We start from the raw sequence: 19,363 nt of genomic DNA on the forward strand, positions 1-19,363 counted from the left end.
TTTCCTCGCTCCAAGTGATTGGCACGTTTCTCATATACAGAACCTAGGGGGAGACCCTTTAATTAACTATAGCAGTGTGGAGCAAGATTAGTCTAGCAGATTCCTAGTTTCGAACTATGTTTTGTCTGAATGCCAGAGCGTTTCAGAGAAGAACATACCTGTCTGCAGCCATGCCGGCCGCCTCAGACTCATGCTGCCTGCGATTTTGGCAGCATGAAGCTAATGTCACTTTCCTTTTAAGACCGATTTTGCAGCATTTGTATTTTCCCAATCAGAGTGCATAAAAAAAAAATCTAAATTTCAACGAGCCTTGGGTGAAATAAATGCTTGCCACAGAACGCTAGGAATATGGAGCCAGACTGTGTCTTTCTTGTTTTTTTTTTTAACCTATGTATAAAGACTTTTAGCAGGAACATTTTTATACTTGGATTCTTTTTGATTTGTACTTTTGATAAAACGATGCTTAGATGGACTTGGCTCTTTAACGTAGAGCACTTATTGGATGACTGATGTGCAAGGATGTATTTAATGAGGTCAGTATATGAGGACATTGGCTGGAAAAGAAAGGGGTTTGAGAACTACAAGTACTAAAGAATAATATTATTGTATTCCATTGACCCTCATCTACTTATTTATTAGTAGTATTGTTGCTTTTATAGCCCGTGCTGATGACATTGGCTTTACAAGTATAGTATTGACAATAATGCATGCAATAGAAAAAGCCATTAAAGGTGTAAGTCATTTATATGTGCCATATATTTGTAAAGACCCCCATTTAGCCAGGTAACCACATGAATCCAAACTATTTCTACCTGCCGCACTCTTTACTAACTTTCCGAAATATGGGTTAGATTATAATTTTGTTAAATTATTTTTTGGCTTCCCTTTTTTTAAAGGAAATCTGCCACTAAGTTTTTGCCATGTAATCTGAGAGCACCATAATGTAGGAGCAGAGACCCAGATTTCAGGGATGCGTCACTCACTGGGCTGGGATTTGCTCTTTCAATACAATCAGTATTTTATCAGCAGGATATTATCACTACAGGACAACTGCCTCCTAGTCCAGCCGCGCCCCCAGCACTGATTAGCAGCTCTGTGTCACTATACAATGTACACAGAGAGCTGTGGCGTGTCAGGGTTATACACAGCTCAACAACCGAGATCTGCAGCAGAGAAAACTGTGACTTTATCACAACTGCTGCACCCAGTAAATAAAGTGATACATCACTGGAATCAGGGGCTCTGTCCCTACATCATGCTGCTGTTAGATTACTGATGCATGTTGCTATCTTTTGTACTGGCCACTTAGGTATTTCATAATTGAAAGGCACTGATTCTAATATTTAAATTGCTGGTGAATTCCAGAAGGGTTGATCCAAACTGTTTCAATGTATCATGTTGTAATATAGCGCAGCTTGAAGCCAATGATTTCTTGCTTAATGTATACAGCAAATGCATGACCTTTGATAATTATTCCTCACTTGTGGTGCGTTTTCTAGCATATATTAACCCCTTAAGCTGCCACATGGAATCCACCGTTCATTGCAGAGCAATGGGCTGCGGGCTCCATATGGAAAGCCTGGGGCTTAGCTACCGTTTGTTTTATCATCTACGATGTACAGCAAAGCTTTTTATCGATGTTTAAAAAAAGAACAATGATAGGTATCGCTGTAGTTAGGATTCGAGTATTTAGTGGATTAGTGGATGTAATTTTTTAGAAGTTTTAGCTTGAATGTTAACAAGACTTTTGGGGTGCATGCATGAAAATGTGCATTGCATTTCTTCATATTTTAACGACCGGCAACAGGCGGGGTTCTCGCTCTTGATCATGTCATGATTGTCTTAACAAAAAGGGTTGCTCATTTATCATAGACTCTTGTCATGGGGGAAAGGCAAAGAGTCAAAAGAATAGTCAATCTACTGAAAAATATGATGAAATCAAGGCGAAGCCATATGGGGTGTATATGGGGTGTATATGGGGGTAGCAGTAACACCCAGAGGCCAATGTCATAGATGGCACACTGTATTGCAGATTTTGCTTTAGGGTCCAGGGGCTTCACGTTACACCTCTGGCTGAGGTCGACATCAGGCTGATAGTCTCTAATTAGCAATATAACATTTACCTATCAGACTGGCTATCTCCTACTGGACGATAATGCTGATACAAGGCGAATAATGAGGATAACCATAATTCTCTTATTGATGGTTAGTGGCACTCAAAAATATAAAATAAAGCATCATTCTCACTGTAATAACCATTAAAGACTTCCTAGCAACATCTCATAGTTTTTCAAGTTAATAATGCCCATCCATTATATTAGCCAACAGATCCTAACTGATCAGGCTGATCTCTCTTTAAAAGGGAATCTTTCAGTGGGTTTTTGCTACCTTATCTGAGAGCAGCATGATGCAGGGACAGAGCTCCTGATTCTAGCGCTGTATCACTTATTTTACTGGGCGCAACAGTTGTGACACAATCAGAGTTCCTAGCTTTACACTGCAGCAGAGCTGAGAAAGCTAACCCCGCCCCCACCAGGCCCTCTATGTAAATTGTGCATTAACTGTGAGCTGCCTATCACAGAAGGGGGCGTGGACGGAAGAGTTTCAACAAGGAAGCTAGTCACAACAATGGTGATGACCTGGTGATAAAACCTTCACTGTAAGTAAACAGCACCCAGACTAATAAGTGACACATCGTCAAATACAGTGTTTTAACCTCAGATTACAAAGCAAAATCCTGCTGACAGATTCCCTTTAAGAAGGCTATAGACGCAATGATTTCTCATATGATACAACTAGCAATGAGACAGTGTTGAATTTGGTATAAATGGTGCCAAAATGATCAAACACAATCAAGTTGAAATCGGAACGTTTACTGGTATTACTGATCATTAAGACTATTCACACCCCACGTGTGGTGTACGTATGCCTGGAAATACGCCACCGTATGGTATGCAGCTGCGTCCAGGTCAATTACCCATTGTCTATCATTGTAAAGCACAGGGGGCATAAATCAGGCCAACGCAAGTCTACACCAAAGACTTCCAATACATCACAAATACTTAGGATAGGTTTCTGCAGACAATCAAATATATCAGAAATTGTCTCCTTAGGGGAAATCGCTTTGTTTAGGCGCCACTGGCTTCGTTATGTTCTGATCAGAAAATATTGAACTGTTTTTTAAGCCTAAATCGCCCGGTCTTTGTGCTATGCTTGACACGTTAGGAAAAAAAATGAAATTCATCCCGAACAATTGTAACCACAGAAATAAGTGTGGACTGTCCTGTAATCCCATATATGGCCCCGATGAGTGTTCTACACCGTGTCCGTGTATACGGCATTTTATCATTCTTGAGTGCACGGAGCCTGTATTCCAGCAGCATTGTGCAGCTTGTAGATGTGACATGATAGGAAGCATTTCTTCATCCATAGAACACAAGTGCATATTTACTGACGACAAGGCGTCAGCTGGAAGGGCAGGTATTACACTGGTGACTTAATAGGCTACGGGCACTGATCCGATAATGGCCGTCAGTTTTCTTCAGCAGTAAATTCATTTAGAAGCTTTATCTGTTCTTAGGTCAGCAGAATGCAGCGTGCGGTACTACTGCCTGTTCCTGAGAAGGATGGGGGTAGTAGTTATCCAAAGCATTATCTTAGGCTACTTTCACACTAGCGTCTGATTCGGCCTGTCGCATTGCGTCGGGCCGAGATTCCGACGCTAGCGTTTGATGCGCCGCACAATGGGTGCAGCGGATGCATTTCTCCGGCGCATCCGCTGCCCCATTGTGAGGTGCGGGGAGGTGGGGGCAGAGTTCCGGCCGCGCATGCGCGGTCGGAAAAAGCGGTCCGTCGGCAGCAAAAAACGTTACATTTAACGTTTTTTGCTCCTGGCGGTCCGCCACAATACAGTTGCGACGTGTGTCAATACGTCGCAATTCGTCGGTAATGTTACTCTATGGGGCAAAAACGCATCCTGCAAACAACTTTGCAGGATGCGTTTTTTCCCCTAAACGACGCATTGCGACGTATTCAAAAAAACGCCAGTGTGAAAGTAGCCTTACAGAAAACTCACTAATGGAGATTTGTGAATGAAGGTTCTCATTACAGAGGACGGCGAATAATCTTATCACCAATGGGACATACCTATTTCTTTATCCATGGACTTAGGCTATGTGCACAGGTTGCGGATTTTGCTGCGGATTTGCAGCAGTTTCCCATGCGTTTACAGTACAATGTAAACCTATGAAAACCGCAATCCGCAGTGCCCATGCTGTGGAAAAGATGCGCGGAAACGCTGCTGGTTACATTCAATTCTTTGTGCGGAATCCGCCGCGGTTTACACCTGCTCCTCTATAGGTGGAATCCACACAAATTCCACATAAAATCCACAGTAAATCCGCAGGTATAACGCAGTGCCTTTTACCTGCAGATTTATGAAATCCGCTGCAGTAAAATCCGCAGCCCTCAAAAACACGTGTGCACATAGCCTTACTGTGATGTAAATGTTTCCGTAAAGTAACGATTGCTTATAACCATTGTTAGGACCAATAGCAGGAATAACAGAACATACCAGGAACAATGACACCTTAAAGTGGATGGACATCTTCTAATGACATAGCTCTGTTTGGTGCAAAGTCCTCTCCTTAGACGCATGTATTGTCTGTGGCCTCCACTAGGGGGAGCTTAGAAACCTACTGATTGCTGTTTAATAAGGGTTGTCCTCCGCCTCCGAATTGTTTTTTGTTTTTTTTTATATAAATGCATGTATTTGGGTTTAAAAATCAGATTTGTAGTTCACTTCCATTAAATATTTTGCACGGTTTTGTATTTATAGATTTTGTTTCCCTGCAGATTCAACATTCAGTGTGGTCTGTGGTCATAAGTCAAATGAGAGAATCCCCCCCAAAAAGGCAGAGAGAAGAGTTACAAACTCGCTCACTGATGGATTCTCAGTTTACCCATTCTGCAGCCAACAGTAAACAGTGCAATACAGAGGCTGTAAAAGAAAAATGGTGAAAAGTTTTTAATTAAACTACATTTTTTATAAAATATATTCTTTTAGCCAAAAATACAGACTTAATAGAGATTTCCGGTATTTTTATAATATCAGATTGGTAGGGGTGCAACATCCGACATTTCCACCTGTCAGCTGTCCACTGTGCTGGCGGCGGCAGCATGTGATCAGTTGTGGAGCTGCACATCACACACACATCAGCTGCACCACACATCTGCCGTTATTCAAATGAATCGGAGTGCAGTACCCGGTTGTGGCCACTATACAGTTGACGGCGCTGTTGTTCCACCCCACAACTGATCACATCCGGCCAGCGCCAGCAATGGGAACGGCTGATCGGCGGTGGTGCTGGGTGTTGCACCACCTGATGTCACTGATCTGACATTGATAACATACCCAAAGGATAGTCCGTCAATATAAAAGTACTAGACAACCCCTTTAAGGAAAATAACAACGTCTCCAAAGGCGGACAACTCTTGACAACACAAAGCTCCCTCTAGTGGTAGCTGAAGGCAACTGGCATTTTATATTTGAAATCTATGTCTATGCATGGGACAATGAGCTCTGTATCAGAAAAACAAAGCTCCAACTCAAGGAATATATATTAAAAAAAACAATCAGGGCAGACGATTAAGAAATACAAATAGCACCAAAAGTCTTCTACTGCAGGTCACATCGACCATTGCTTATTACATCATTATATAAAAGAAGTGGTATCTTCCATTGGTGATTAGTGTGACGTTTTGTGATTCTAAACTTGTAATATTCCACGGTCATCGCCCCATTCTACTGAACACAATCACCTGCGTCTTAATAGCCCTTACTGACCGCACTGTTCAGCCCTATCCTAAAACACCTTTGTAATGTCCTAGCCCTCTCCTCTACCGAACGCAATATTTCTTATTGTACAATGTTATCAACCAGGAAATTCTCTCCTTTTTATAGGTTTTTTTTTTTATTGGTATTTGTCTTTTTTTTCTCATTGCCATGTAAATTTGGAATATGTGTGTAAACTCATTTACAAAAAAAATAAATAAAAATTGGTTTAAGATGTGCCTGTGTGATTCTTTCATTAATATTCAGTAGCGCTGTTATGATGATTAATTCATTAAACTATTATTTATCTCAAACATATCACAACTCCCACTGAGCCCAATTTAACCGAATGTTTTTATGTTTTCAAATCTTAGGAAAAGTGTTTTTTTCTAATTGCCAGGCTGCAGTATTCCCATTTGTGAAAACATTTAGGAACTTCATTTCTTAAATGCTACATTTAGCAGCATGCTGATTCCTGGGCAGGGTTATGGTAGGCGAATGTAGTGAGATTATCGATGGTGCTTTGCATACCTGCACTATTATGGAGACCAGTGGTGGCCAACAGGCCATGCCATCATCTGCCAACTGCAGAACCAGTTGGACGGCCGAGCTGTCAGTAACTGCATCCTGAGGGGTGGAACCGTGACACGTTTTTGTTTATTATTTTTTATCTTGGGTTTTGTCTGTTTAGTGGCCAGTGTGAATGTGCGCTTACACGCTGCATGCACAACAACTTATGTTCTAGTTCATCTCTTTAGGTTTCATATTGTATCTACTATATAATTGTCTAATGGTCACTTCCGTCTTTCTGTCCTTCTGTCTGTCTGTCTGTCACGGATATTCATTGGTCGCCGCCTCTGTCTGTCATGGAATCCAAGTCGCTGATTGGTCGCGGCAAAACAGCCACGACCAATCAGCGATGGGCACAGTCCGGAAGAAAATGGCCGCTCCTTCCTCCCCGCAGTCACTGCCCGGCACCCGCATACTCCCCTCCAGTCACCGCTCACATAGGGTTAATGCCGGCGGTAGCGGACCGCGTTATGCCGCGGGTAACTCACTCCGTTACCGCCACTCGCTATTAACCCTGTGTGACCAAGTTTTTACTATTGATGCTGCCTATGCAGCGTCAATAGTAAAAACATCTAATGTTAAAAAAAATTAAAAAATCATTATATACCCACCTTCTGCCGCCTTTGCCGCTCCTCGCGACGCTCCAGTGACCGCTCCATGCAACCAGCAGGTTCCGGTGGCAATGATGGTATGCAACAAGGACCTGCCATGACGTCACGGTCATGTGACCGCGACGTCATCACACCCTGGGACCGGAAGCTGCCACGCGGTGACAGAACTACAACGGGCCCTCGGATTGGAAGGTGAGTATGTTTATTTTTTATGTTTTAACCTGTGACATACGTGGCTGGGCAATATACTATGTGGCTGGGCAATATACTATGTAGCTGGGCTATATACTACGTGGCTCTGTGCTGTATACTACGTCACTGGGCAATATACTACGTGGCTGGGCAATATACTACGTCACTGGGAAATATACTACGCAACTGGGCAATATAATACGTGGCTGGGCAATATACTACGTCACTGGGAAATATACTACGTAACTGGGCAATATACTACGTGGCTGGGCAATATACTACGTAGCTGGGCTATATACTACGTGGCTCTGTGCTGTATACTATGTCACTGGGCAATATACTACGTGGCTGGGCAATATACTACGTCACTGGGAAATATACTATGTAACTGGGCAATATACTACGCAACTGGGCAATATACTACGTGGCTGGGCAATATACTACGCGGCTGAGCAATATACTACGTGGCTGGGCAATATACTACGCCACTGGGAAATATACTATGTAACTGGGCAATATACTACGCAACTGGGCAATATACTACGCAACTGGGCAATATACTACGCAACTGGGCAATATACTACGTGGCTGAGCAATATACTACGTGGCTGGGCAATATACTACGTCGCTGGGCCATATACTACGTAACTGGGCAATATACTACGCAACTGGGCAATATACTACGCAACTGGGCAATATACTACGTGGCTGAGCAATATACTACGTGGCTGGGCAATATACTACGTCACTGGGCAATATACTACGCAACTGGGCAATATACTACATGGCTGGGGAATATACTACGTGGCTGGGCAATATACTACGTGACTGGGCAATATACTACGTGACTGGGCAATATACTACATGGCTGGGGAATATACTACGTAGCTGGGCAATATACTACGTGACTGGGCAATATACTACGTGGCTGGGCAATATACTATGTGGCTGTGCAATATACTACGTGACTGGGCAAGATATTACGTGACTGGGCAATATACTACGTGACTGGGCAATATACTACGTGGCTGTGCAATATACTACGTGACTGGGCAACATATTACGTGACTGGGCAATATACTACGTGACTGGGCAATATACTACGTGGCTGGGCAATATACTACGTGACTGGGCAATATACTACGTGACTGGGCAATATACTACGTGACTGGACAATATACTACGTGACTGGGCAATATACTACGTGACTGGGCAATATACTACGTGGACATGCATATTCTAGAATACCCGATGCGTTAGAATCGGGCCACCATCTAGTAAAACAACAGTTTTTCATTACTTACTTAGGGATCATTAATGAATCCATCCAGGAATGCCATGCTCAGACAGCATCAAGATTACTAACATTTCAAGCTTTCAGGCCAAGTGGAGATGTCAGGATTCCTGCCATCATTTTTAGGTGACCCTTAGGGCAAGTGTTCTAGTAAATATTTATGAAACTTCGTAGCCCGCATGTCAAACACTTGCATTATGATAGGAACTCTGTAGACAGACACAGTTGCTGGAAGACAGTGATATAAATACATTAATGCAGCTGTTCTGTTATTAGCAAATGCTCAGAAACAAATGTAGAATCTCTTAAAATAAAGAAGAGGACACGGCCGACATGACAATTGCTTCTGTTTGGGATGAAAATGGTGTTCCAAGATGACATCATACCCCATTCCCAGCCCCGTGCCATAGGCGATGGGGTGAGTAGTGGCACCGGGGTCCTCTTTGTGTCATTTTTTATGTGACATATCCCAGTGTATCAGTTTTGCACAGTGTTCCTCTGCCTCTATGGCGGCCGTTTGATAGAAAGCAGCAACTCACAGACTATTCTCTTGTTACCTTATAACCTTGCACACTTGGCTTCATTCATTTATCATTCAGCCATGTCCAAATCCAAAATGAAAACTGTAAAATGATTCAATTATTCATTGCGGGTCAGGAAGGAGTAGTCTCTCCGCTATCTGTGATTTAATATTATCACCAATTACCCACGAGGCTTTTCATGTCTTCAAAAAGAGAGAAAAGGAGCATGAATCGCAGAAAACAGAAACATAACAGATTGAGAAAGACCACAAGGTCAATCTCATCTGTCCTTACTTATCTATCATAACATAAAAATGAGAAAGGAAATATTTAATCCAAACATGTCTGCATGCCCACCAATCGGGAGGATGCCCATGAGTCCTCTGTGAGACCACCCTAGTCACTATCTATGGGACCGCCAAGTACACCATTTGGCCATTTCTATCTCGTCTAAAGGTTGTGAATGGAGTGATGGTCATGAATGCGCACTGCTTATCCATTCACAAAGTTGGCTTTGCGGGGGGTCCCAGTTATCAAATCTCATAGATGAAGCATTTATCGCATATCCTGTGCATATATGATAAGCTGTGATTATGGGAAATTCCTTTTAAGTCTTTCCTGATAAGTAGATTTTTAAAGGGAATCTGTCAGCGGGTTTTTGCTATTTAATCTGAGAGCAGAATGATGTAGGGACTAAGACTAGGATTTTAGCAATGTGTCACTTATTAGGCTGTGTGTGGTTGTTTCAATACAATTAGTGTTTTATCAGCAAAAGATTATTACTGCTGGACTAGGTGCCCATGTGCAACCCAGTCTAACTCCGCCCCTACCACTGAATAGCAGCTGCTAATCAGCGGTGTGGGCAAGGGAAGCTTTCTGAGCTCTGCTACATCTATAAACTCTGATTGCAGCACATCAGGTGCACCCTGTAAACTAAGTGACACATCGCTGGAACCAGGGTCTCTGCTCCTACATTTTGCTGCTCTCAGATGAAGTAACAAAAACCTGGTGACAGATTCTCTTCTACATTGAAAACCCCCCAAAACATAATGTAATATGTGTTGTCTTTTCTGTTTCTATGTAACAACATGTAAGGAAGCTGATAATAACAGAACTACAGTAAGAACATTTCCATAGGCAAAGCAGTGAGTGGTTGGAGTTGTTTAACTAAACCTAATGCAGGTATAAGTGTGTGAGAAGCAGCTCGTAAACCCAGTTTATTTGATATTGTGATGGCTACTATGCACCTGTTACCTGTAGTGACAAATAAAAATTAAAACAAGCAATGTAATAAAATGTTATAAAGAATAGGGGGCTCAGTTAGGTTATATGTGAGGGGGTCGGTCTCCTTTCACAGCCTGTGGACAGCATGATGCCTATTGCTTTAGGTGGACTGAACTCATCGAGAGACGGCACAGACATTTGTTACTTGAGCTGCATATATTTCCCTTGTCTTACAGATCAGAGCTGGAGTCCCCTCCAGCCTCATAACATCTTTGGTGTTGGACAAGGAGTGAGAGTCCATCAGGTGCCAATCACAGGAGACAGAATATTGGCTAGTCCCAATAAGAGGCCGGCACATGCAGAGGACTGGCCACAGTGACACCTGAGGGCTGCCTGCAAAGTGGGAATGAGCTTTTAGAAAGGAAGTGGATTGGCTACTTGGCCTAGTGGGACCTCCGAGCCTGTGTCTCCAAGTGACTGCTATTGATCTGGGGGCTTAAAAAGTCTAACTAGAAAGAGTTGTTTTGAGTGGGCTGCCATTAAAGTCAACTGAGAGTATGTCATCCAGAGGCGGTTAGTTCTGGTATCTGCTGGGCTGTGTTAATATTAAAGGGGTTGTCTCCTATGAGAAGATCTTGATGCTGGACAATCACTTTAAGCTTGGTTAGAGAAGCAATAGTTGGTAAGAGTGATGTGCTGAACCCAGGGCAGGCTGTGTGTAGGGCTTGTTGGACGGCTTAGGCTGATCCCTATTTATTAGGGCTCATATCTAGCTGGAGGAAGGACGGGTTTCCCTGCAAGCTCTGGGTGTTGCATGTTGCGGTACTGAACTAGAGCTGACTATATGGAGTACTGCTCTTATTGTTCCGCAGTGAGATCGCTAATGGACAGAACATTGGAGAATAATGAAGTGCACAGGACTCTTGGAGCAAGGTCTGGGACAGATGATCAATCCTTGAGAGCAGTCTGTGGGACAGAGGAAGAGATAGGTGCCAGATACAGGGCAGGGTTTGGGACATATACAGGTGCATCTCACAGAATTAGAATATCATCAAAAAGTTAATTTATTTCAATTCTTCAATACAAAAAGTGAATCTCATATTACATAGAGTCATTACAAACAGAGTGATCCATTTTAAGTCTTTATTTCTGTTAATGTTGATGATTATGGCTTATAGCCAATGAAAACCCAAAAGTCATTATCTCAGTAAATTATAATACTTTGTAACACCAACTTGAAAAAATGATTTTAACATCCGAAATGTTGCCCTACTGAAATGTATGTTCAGTAAATGCACTCAATACTTGGTCGTGGCTACTTTTGCGGCGTGGCATGGAGGCGATCAGCCTGTGGCACTGTTGAGGAGTTATGGAAGCCCAGGTTGCTTTGATAGCAGCCTTCAGCTCGTCTGCATTGTTGGGTCAGGTGTCTCTCATCGTCCTCTTGACAATACCCCATAGATTCTCTATGGGGTTAAGGTCAGGCGAGTTTGCTGCCAATCAAGCACAGTGATACAGTTGTTTTTAAACCAGGTATTGGTACTTTTGGCAGTGTGGACAGGTGCCATGTCCTGCTGGAGAATGAAATTTCCATCTCCAGTGGGTTGGTCACTAGTGGGGGTTACTGTGGCTTATCACAGATATCAGGCTGATCTGATGAGAATCAATATAGCAATTCTCAGCTAACTGCATTTTCGCCGTTTTTCCTGTACTGCGGGCGTCCGATGACCTAGAGCAGGACGAGGGCACATGACACATTTCCTTCCACTTAATCCATCATGTTAAGGGCAGCTTCTCACGGGGGATAACATATAGAGTATGATATATATTATAAAGCTACTGCAGAACAAGACAGTGATGATTCTGAAAACCCTTCTGTGCGAAGAGCAGTCATCAAAAGTCATCATAAATGCATTTGACAGCTAATTATTGCCAACATGGCAAAAAGCCAGAAATGGTGCAAAACTAATCTATAAAATTCTCACTTCTGTCCTGCTACACAGTCTCTAGCATGCCCTGATAGACACAGATGTAGACAGCACTGATCTCACTGCAGAAGGGAACCCGGATTTTATGTGTCACACCTATTACATTGGCGTCACGTTGCAGTACCTTTTTCTTATTTATCCCATTATAACCATCTCACTTTGTCAGGCAGATCGAGAGTGAGGCATAATACCCTAGGGTGGGCTAAAGGGGAGTCTGATAGCGCAGAATGGCTGTTCAAACCAAGTATGGGTGCCTGGTGCACCCTTGGTGTGGCCAAACATTTAACTACACCTTCTCACCTACTTGTCTTCCCTCCATCTCCACTCCCTCTTTTCTTTGATTGACAGCTCTGTCTTTATAGAGTCAGAGAAGAGTGGAGAAAGAGGGAAAGAAGTAGATGGGAAGGTGCACTTAAATGTTTTGTCACACCAAGGGTGCACTGAGCACCTATACTTGGTTTGACCAGTAATCCTGTGACCACCCACCCACAACAGGGAAATTGTGTCAGTGCGCACAGAGCACATGGTCATGATTCTGCAGTCTGTAATCACATATAGACTACAGACTTTTCACCTCAGCCTAGACAACACCTTTACATTTTCTCATAATCAACATGTAGAAAGGCTGAAACAGAGTGTCACAGGACCATCCTGTCCCCACCAGCGTGTCGTTATGCTACATTGCGTTCTGCCATGTTGGCATTGCTTGTCTGGAGTGAATCACCCTTTATTTGTGCGCACATTTCTGCCATAAGAAACGCCACCACTATTGATGAATTCGACAGACGGGTGTAGCCATGCCCTGTCCCACCTCATCTGTAGCTCTGATTACTTTAGTGGAGAGGCCCAAATTTAGTTTGTAAACGCCAAATGTCACTAAATCGCTTTCCAACTACACAATGGATAAAAAAATTAGTGATTCTACAAAGTGTTTTATGCCAGTTTCCTGGTGTAAACTCTTTCATGATTTGGGGCATTAGTGCTAGAAATGTGTGTCACAATTGTGATGTATGGTGTCGCACATTAGTCCATGCCGTGAGTGTCGGACAAGGTGCAGAAAGTGTCTACAAGACATAACTATGGCGCTCGCAACACACGAAAGTTCATTATTTGGCGCAAATTGCACCTGAATTCTGGCACATGTAGCTTAATAAATCTCCCAATATATGGCATTTTAAATGCTCTCTCTATTTGTCCCATACATAGAACATTTAAAACTACATATCTCACATATAAAAATATAGAACAATGGCAATACTCAAACTAAAAAGAGAAGCACGAGTTCTCAAGGGGGCAATTAATGGAATTCTTTTGTTGCATAATTTCATTCACCTTCTTTTAATCAAACATTTCCCTGTAAGTATCTGACCATAGAGAACAGTCTCTGAAACTGGAATATGTATGAATAACAGATATTATCCAGCATACTTCATCCAACTTCTAATTAAAATATGACCTGTTACAGAACATATATGGCAAGGAATGAGTCCAAATCATTAGTAATAGTTTTATATTATTATTAACAACGATTAATTACTAGCAAGACAACTTATAATCTATTTTATATTACTTTTATAGTATAATTGTAATCTAGATCTTCTGGAGATTTTTGTTTTTTAAATGTCCTATCAGGGTTTGTGATAAAGATGCAATGTATGCTGCATCACTGTCTAAGCTGCAACACAGCTACAATTAATTATTTTTCCTACATTTAAAATATTGAACCATATTTATGGTAGCTTTTATTTACCCCTTAAAAGGGTTCCCCAATGAAAATAAGTCACAGTAGGTGATAACTCAGTGATCGATGGATATTCAACTGCTGGTTAATCTGCAGAATAGGGCACTTTTCTGCCCATTAGAATGGAGCGGCGGCAGTGCACATGTGTAAAGTGTGCAAGGCAGTAGTCACGGTCTAGGGACAGATGTTTCTCCTCGCCCTGGCACCCCACAAATAAACGGTATCCCAGTTACCATATGCTGTAAGTGCAATGCAATTCTCTCACATGTTGGGCGCAGGCCTCATCTGTCTCCACGATCCCAGATTCAGAAACAGCTGCACATTTAATAGGGGACACCCATTTGTTTTAACAAATTTGCCTTTACTGAACAGTTCAAGTACAACCATCTTGTCAGAACTCTGTTTTTGGGTGTCTCGGGACGAGGGGCTCCTTCCCTGTCCCCAATGCTAGGAGCGCCCTAGCTCACCCTTTTCCCCGGATTACTTCTGATGGTGAAGATGCCGGGGCCACGTACCTTGACTTAGTTCCTTAATTCGCACTCTGTCTGTACCCTTCCACCACCCAGATAAAAGGGGAGTAGTAGTGTACCGTAATATACCAACCAGACTGACAAGGTAATACGAACATTGGAAACAAAAAATACCAAACATTCAAATATACTCACCCATATAACAGAGCTATGCACCGGGCAGTGGAGGATGGGATAAAACCATAGTTGGAGAAGAAAGGGAATTATCACACATTCAAAACCTAGTAACAGTCACAGATAAATCCACCAAACGCCTTCTCAGATAACCACCAACAACAACCTCCAGCCATGCAGCATAAGCTACTCTGACAATGAGTGCTAGCCAAGGCCCAGATTACATAGGAGATGGGAGTGCCTAACAGTGCACAGCTGAGAGCCTAAGGGTTTCTAGAAATCATAAAACATGGATGCCATCAATTTACAATCCGTGATTAACATTGCAATGATGTATAGGGCAATCTTTGTATTTATTTTATCATATGTGAATATCACTGATAAAATGCTGGTGGTAAATACTAATTGATGAAACACTGATGAAAAATACTTGTGCCTTTTTTATATATATATGAAAAAAACTTATGTCTGACTAAGACCTTACGGTGTAAGCTCTTCTTGCTTTGCACCTCTCTACTTTTGTCTCGTGTTTTCTTCATGACTTGATTAATTGTCATTTTACTTGTTTAATACTTGAAATTTAAGTTGCTATGCATTTTGTTGGCACTTTTTAGATAATATTTTTTATTATACAGATAAATTTAAAATCTCTATACAATGCAGTTTACAGAAAAATGGGCAATGCTGCCATCTACTGGCAAAATCTAAAGTTACACAATTACCTTGAAAAAAAGAAAATGCAGACTTCGATGTGATAGTTAAATTATACATGTCACATAGAGTGCATCATCTGTGTGTACTTAAAGGGGTATCAGTGATGTTCTGTCACTTAAGGATTGTGACTACCATGAATCTTGATATTAATTGTCTAGCAGCATTAACTGGCCGCTGTATAGCCAGCATTTAAAGTGAAATGAATATTCACCCCTCTCCACGCTATAGCGCTTACCGAAGAAGCTGCATCGGGAACCCCGCCAACTGGAGCGCTCCCGGTAATCAGTAGTTCGGCGCTGCAGCTGCATTTGTCGCGGCTGTGTGACAGTCACAATACATGCATAGAGAGCCAGTGTGTTGTGACTGTCACACAGCCGCGAGACATGCAGCTAATTATCAGGAGCGCTCCAGGTTCCCACTGCAGCTTATTCAGTAAGCGCTATAGCTTGCCACATAAGGAGGAAGCGGATGACGTTCGCTCATCTCTACTCCTGAGTATACCAGTTTTGTTTGCTTTCTTGTTTTTTTATTCTTTATTTAATAATCCCGTCACATAGTTGCAGAGATATGGGTGTCTTTCTTCAGTGTTAATTTCTCTGGTCTTTACAAGGGGCGTTGCTCAGAGAAGACCTGTTTTTTGGATGCTCTGCATTATTGCCCTGTGACAACAGTCTTTTTGATAACGACTATAAAATGTAGCACTAAATAAAAAAGCCCAAATCTCTGCCACCCTATGATGGCTTTACGAAACTGGAATACTCACAGGAGCAGAGGAAAGAAAATAATAGCAAATATTGGCCAATTTTGACCTGTTGACAGGTCCTCTCTTAGTTATTCCTGTTTTATATCCATAAGATCCCTTAATATTGGAATATGGATTGGGTTTGTTTTTTCAGCTAATACCCCTCCTGCAGTGTAGCACATGTCATGCCCAGAAACTATCACATTCATATCCTTACTCTTTGTGACACAGACCACTGGATTAGCACAGATTTCAGAAACCTCAATACCCACGCTCTGTCCAGGTAGTGATTTAGCCACGTTACTACATCATCCGCCTGACTTTTACATTTGATACTCTTTGGAGGTCTTGTCAAAGCCGATGGGATTTTACCTAAAGACTTGAATTTCTTAGAGGCAGGAGAAAACCCTGAACAGGATATGAGGTTATTATTACCGATTAGGGGATTTATTACTGCATATTACTGAACCATCCGGCTGTAGTCCTCACCATCATTCTTCATCCCCAGGCCAGAATCAGATTTACATTTCAGGTCCCTGTAAAGAAAAAATGTTATCTCGAGGTATATTCTTTTGAAGATATCTTTCACCGACTTTTTCATGAACTGGTCACACAATGTAGTTGAGTGGAATAAAACATTTTTATATTATTATTTCATCTCTATGTTGTGGAGATATTAGTAATCAATTATTTGGCACCTAATGAGTTACCTTTAGCTTTGTCCGAGTGTCATTAATAAATAATAATAATAATCTTTATTTTTATATAGCGCTAACATATTCCGCAGCGCTTTACATTTTGCACACATTATCATCACTGTCCCCGATGGGGCTCACAATCTAAATTCCCTATCAGTATGTCTTTAGAATGTGGGAGGAAACCGGAGAACCCGGAGGAAACCCACGCAAACACGGAGAGAACATACAAACTCTTTGCAGATGTTGTCCCTGGTGGGGTTTGAACCCAGGACTCCAGCGATGCAAGGCTGCAGTACTAACCACTGCACCACCATGCAATGACACAACGACCTGTAAGTGTTATTTTCAATTTTAATCCCATTTTATTTGTAATTGTATTGTACATATGATTTGTCTCCTTTAAAATATCTTTTTATACTTTGTAAACACTGCCTACCTTTTTTGGAGTAAAATATACAACTACTAGCTTGTCTCTCCATGCTCTATAACGAACTGTCGCATCCTCTGAAGTGAATTATGCTACTGATTTGGGTCGACTCCGGACCCGGAGCTGGTGGCAGCGGATATGTACTGTACGGTTGGGAGTCTTTGTACAACACTGGGGCAAAGACAGAGCCTTGTGGTACCCCACGGGAAAAACTCTTCCAATTGAATGGGCAATCATTAGATAGTTTTCACTAGAGACCTGTACTTCTCCCTCTATGATGCGGACCAATCATAAGCAGGCAGCAATATAGAAGTGCAAAATGTCCTGTGATGATGTCATCAGGGTCACATAGCCCGAGTCCACAGATCCTGCCAGCTGGAGTGTACAGCACTGAATTTATATTACACAGCACAGAAATTAATAGCTCCACATATCTGTGCAGTATCTCGTGTTTCCATGTGCAAATGAGAATAATGATGGTTCCGCCAAACTGTGACAGTCCTTGAGATATTTCTACACATCTATTAAGTCTCCTTTTAGCCTTCTTTTTTACAAGCTAAACATTCCCAGATCCTGTAACCATTCCTCGTAGGACATACTATGCAGTCCGCTCACCATCCTGGTCACTCTTCTCGGAACCTGTTTCAGTTTTTCAATGTCTTTTTTAAAATGTGTTTCCCAGAACTGGACTCAGTATTCCAGATGAGGCCTGACCAAGGAGGAGTAGAGGGGGATAATTACTTCACGTTATCTAGACTCTATGATTCTCTTAATACATCCTAAAACTGTGTTTGCTTTTTTGCTGCTGCATCACACTGTTGACTCATGTGCAGTCTGTAATTTATTAGTTTCCCCAAGTATTTTTCACACGTGCTCTTTCTTATTTCTATTTCTCCCATTCTATAGATGTAATTTTCATTTTTCTTGCCCTGATGTAGACTGTTCCATTTCTCCCTGTTAAATACCATTATTCAAGCTTATCTAGATCTTTCTGAATTCTTTCTCTATCTTCTCTAGTGTTCGCTATTCCTTCTAGCTTTGCATCATCTTCAAATCTGATTAGTTTACCTTTAGTTCACTTATCTAGATCATTTGTAAAAGTGTTGAACAACACTGGGGCAAAGACAGAGCCTTGTGGTACCCCACGGGAAAAACTCTTCCAATTGAATGGGCAACCATTTATTATCAGTTTTTGAGTGCTGAAACAGTTATGAATCTCCAGTGCTTATTTAAACTGCACACTCTGGCTGGCAGGACCAGTGGATGCAGGTCATGTGACCCTGGTGACATCATCACATGTCCTTCTGCACTTCTATATTGCTGCCTGCTTATGATTGGTCCGCATCATACAGGAGTTAGAAGTACAAACCCCCCAGTGAAAACTAATAACGCCACTTGGACTTAACTGAAATTAACTCAGTCAGTGTCAAATATTTAATTGCTAAAATCTCCTTAATGGATAGACTAAATAAAAAAACAACTAGCCCCCACCTTTTTATTCCACTCTGTAGTCACTACTACATTGTGTATGTGTACAGTTCAACATGAAAATGTGATAGGTCATCGTTAACACTTTTTTAATTTTACATAGTAAATGATCACATATCATATTGTACATTTCAATAATGTATACATTTAACAACTTTATGTAGGAATCTGTCTGAAAAGATCTACTATAAAATACAAGGAACATTAACATAATAAGGTCTCGCTCAAACCTCTGTAATTTCTGTCCGAGTGCGATCCAACAAATCATCAGATCACACTCAAACCAATGTTAGTTTATGGCGCCATACAGCTCAGTCTGAGAGAAAAAAAATCTATGCTTTTTCAAGATTGATCCGATATTCAGATCACAAATACAGCTGGAAAAGGGGCAGCACCGCTTACCTGCCCTGGTCTCTGAACAAATGCACTACAGGATGCAGCCAGCCCATATAGCAAAGATGTTGGCAACACGGGTGCAAAATACTAAATAGACAGCCACTCACAGCCTACCAGTTCATGGAGGGGGTGACTGCTTAGTATACATTTGCACAATAGAGGCCTGTATAGGGCGCTGTTCATATGTAGGTAATGCATAGTCTCAATGGAAATATAGGGGGCTACCATGTTACTTGTAGAACGAAGGCTCTGAAACCGCTATGGCTCCTTGCCCCTCAAA

Source organism: Ranitomeya imitator, chromosome 2 (assembly GCF_032444005.1).
Source record: "Ranitomeya imitator isolate aRanImi1 chromosome 2, aRanImi1.pri, whole genome shotgun sequence".
Classification (NCBI taxonomy): Eukaryota; Metazoa; Chordata; class Amphibia; order Anura; family Dendrobatidae; genus Ranitomeya; species Ranitomeya imitator.